A 3,492-nucleotide genomic window follows, 5' to 3' on the forward strand; every position below is an offset into this window, starting at 1 on the left:
TGTTTGTTACTGAATTATAAAAATTTATTATTATTTCTGTGTGTGTACCATCAAATCAGATCTGACTGGTATAGGAAGAGACCACCCCTACTTCTCCAGCAGAGCATCTGGCGGCCTCGAACTGCGCACCTCTGGAACTGCAGTGCATCTTCTTGCCACTAAGCCACCAGAGCTCGCCTAATTAATTTTTTTGTGTGTACTGTCAAATCAGGTCTGACTGGTATCTGACTGGTACAGGAGGAGATTGCCCCTCCTTCTCCAGCAGATCATCTGGTGGATTTGAGCCGCGTATCACTGGGATTGCAGTGCAGCTTTTTGCCACTAGGCCACCAGAGCTCCCTCAGGCATAGTTTCTTATAGTGCACACAAACAAATGTCTTTGCATAGTCAATAAAACACAAAGAGACATTCTTAGAAAGCCAGGCTCCATCTGTCACCAGGGCCATGTTTTCCAAATATCAACCATACATATCTTCAATTTCTTTATCTTTGGCTCTCATGGTTGGTGTGTATATTTATATAATAGTTATATTAATAGATCTCTTTGTATGTATATGGTTAGTATTCTAACACTAGCAGCATCATACTTAAAGGTAGACCAAGGGTTTTTTTATAATCTAGAAAATTGCCAAAAATCATTTCTTTTTTCCCATTGTCAAAGAATTAATAATTTTATTTTTTATTTTAAATTTTTTTCTATTGTTACACATTTTCTTCCCCCCTCCAACCATCCTCAGCCCGCCCCCTGAATGCACCCCTTGTTCAAGATTGTGTCATACGTATATGTCCTTTGGAGAGTTCTTGTCCTCATCTGAGCTAATGCAGTGTTCATTATTTATCCACACTTTTCCCATTCTCTTCCCAACCCACCCATGCCTGTCCTGTTTTATAACAGTGGTGTTATGCAGTATTTGTCCTCTTGTGACTGATATTTCACTTAGCATAATATCCTCTAGGCTCCCTTATGTACCCACAGACAACCCAACAGAAAATGACCAAGACACTTGAGTGTGCATTTCACAGTGACAAGTACCCCAAAATCAGCAAGTACGTGAACAATGCCCAGGCCTCATCAGCTGTTAGGAATGCACACATTCAATCACAATGGAAATGAGAAATACCGAGTGTTAGCGATTGTGTGGGGCGGTAGTGACGCTCATTCACTGCAGGCGGCGGTGTGATTTGATAAAGCCATTTGGAAGACTGCCTGGCATTAGATGTTAAAGTTGAACATGTCCACAACTTCTCATTTAGAAATCTATTTCTAGACTTCTATAACAGAGAGTACTGGTAGGAACATAAAGTCAGTTCTTAAACTTATCATTAAGTACGTTTAAAAAGACATCTCAATCACTCCAGCTTTCTGTCCTTTTAAAAGTTTCCACCATAACAGGCCATGCATTTGACTTGAAGGCCCTTCTAACAGTAAATGTCAAGGCTTCTATATGCTGTTTCCCACGCTCAGAACTGAACTCACGAGACCACAAGCTACAGGCCTTTTGATGACAGAAACCTGTCTCTTGTGATGTAACAGGTTGTTGAGTTCTCTCCAAAGCAGGTCTGGTAGCTCCCAAGAGGTCCATCCTGATGAGTCAACTCAATGGTTTACAGGTAGTGTGGCTGTGACTGCAAAGGTGAAGGATATTAACAAGCCTTTACTGTTATAGAAGGGGGTATAGCTCAGGGGTAGAGCATTTGACTGCAGATCAAGAGGTCCCTGGTTCAAATCCGGGTGCCCCCTACTCAAACTTTATTTTGTCCTCGTAAACTAGTGCCTGAAGTTCAGTTTCTTGCTCCTCAGTAGACACTTGGGTAAAGACTTTTCCTAGATCCACCGAATGGTGAGATTTCACTATTGTGATTCTTAGCTTGAAGTATGAATAGAATAATCCAAAGAGTCTCTAGAAGTGTCTTTTTCCAGGCTTTACCCAAGACCAATTAAATGAACATGTTTAATTATGGTAAAGGCGTGATGCCTTGTTAAAGCTCCACAGGTGCTTGTAGAATGCAGCTCCCAGGATCTCAGGTGAGACTGAGAACCAGCTTCAGTGGAGCTTCCAGAACATCGTCCAGCCCCAGGTCACCTCCTCTCAGCTGTGTCTGTGCAGCATCTGTGCTGTGAACCTCGTCTGCGTGTGTGTGTGCATTTGTAAATGACCACAAACAACAGCATCTTCATGGAACAAGTGCTATCTAATCTGAAAAAGCGTCTCCCCTATGATAGACAAAAAGCATTGCTGTTTTGTTAAATTTTCCCCTTTCCAACCCATTCATTGTTGAGCGTTGAGATAAAATTCCCAAGCCAAACTACCAGAATCTTTTGCTGAGTGGCATGAATTGTGTTTGTCCTTTAAAACTATGAAATCCCATAGAACTGAGGGAAGGTGTCTAATCATGAGTCATCTAGTCCTGAAGGCAAGCACTAGTTACTATGAGAGCTGAGTGCTACCACAGCACTGAAAAGCATTAATTAGGTCTTACCGTGTGCAAGGGGGTATAGCTCAGGGGTAGAGCATTTGACTGCAGATCAAGAGGTCCCTGGTTCAAATCCAGGTGCCCCCTACTTTGTGTGCCATTTTGATACCTGAAACCACAACAGAATAACTTTCCTGGCCCTTAGAAAGCTTTCCCAGACCCTTCTTCTTGACATTTATAAGTACAAACCCACAGATGCTCTCTTTACAGTCTGTATAAAATGGAGTGTGTGTGTGTGTGTGTGTGTGTGTGTGTGTGTGTGTGTGTTGTGTCACCTCATCCAGTTCACTGCAATCCATAGAGCTCACAATCTCAGTTTGGGTGTTTTTTTTTTCTTGTTGTATACCATCGAATTCAATATTGGACAGGCACTGGAGGAGATTGCCCCTCCTTCTTCAGCAAAGCATCTGGTGGATTCCAACCATGTGCCTTTGGATTGCAGCGCTGCTTCTTGCCACTAGGCCCCCAGAGCTCCCTACAATCTCAGTTTCTTATAGTTTTAAAGAACAGAGATTGAATGTTCCACAATTGTGTAGGCTAGAGGTCTGAATTTAAGGTGTCAGACACGTTGATTCATTCTGAGTTTGTGAGAGAAAATCTCTCCATGTCCCTCCGCTGGGTTCTGGAGGCTCTCAGCAATTTGTGATGTCTGCTTCTGTTGTCACATCACCTTCCCTCCTCTGTCTAGGTCTGTGCCTGGTCTTCTTTTTCACAAGACGTAATGTGGATGACAGATGGAAACACCGTATTCATTTATGAAAAACAAACACATAAACAAACACCACCATAAAAACCAACTCAAGTCCTGTTAGTAACAGGAGCGGGGTTAGGGCTTCAACATCTTTTTCAGGGGACCTACTACTTAACGCTCTTACTGAGGAAAATCAAAGACTACAACCTTTATTATGGATAACAGCTCAACTCTGAGAAAACCAAATCCTCACCGCTGGACAATAGGCAACATCATGCTAGATGGAAAATGATTGAAGTTGTCAACAATTTCATTTTTCTTGCATC

At 42.3% G+C, this 3,492-nt stretch overlaps 2 non-coding genes across 2 annotated transcripts; both read left to right on the forward strand.

The window, feature by feature from the left end:
- Positions 1–1,669: 1,669 nt before the first annotated feature.
- TRNAC-GCA lies at positions 1,670–1,741 on the forward strand. The gene has a single exon. It is a non-coding gene; the product is annotated as a tRNA-Cys (tRNA).
- Positions 1,742–2,490: 749 nt separating this feature from the next.
- On the forward strand, positions 2,491–2,562 carry TRNAC-GCA. Its single transcript has one exon. It is a non-coding gene; the product is annotated as a tRNA-Cys (tRNA).
- The last annotated feature ends 930 nt before the right edge of the window (positions 2,563–3,492 follow it).

This window comes from Elephantulus edwardii, unplaced genomic scaffold, assembly GCF_000299155.1.
Source record: "Elephantulus edwardii isolate Elephantulus edwardi_28Jun2011 unplaced genomic scaffold, EleEdw1.0 scaffold00121, whole genome shotgun sequence".
Taxonomy (NCBI): domain Eukaryota; kingdom Metazoa; phylum Chordata; class Mammalia; order Macroscelidea; family Macroscelididae; genus Elephantulus; species Elephantulus edwardii.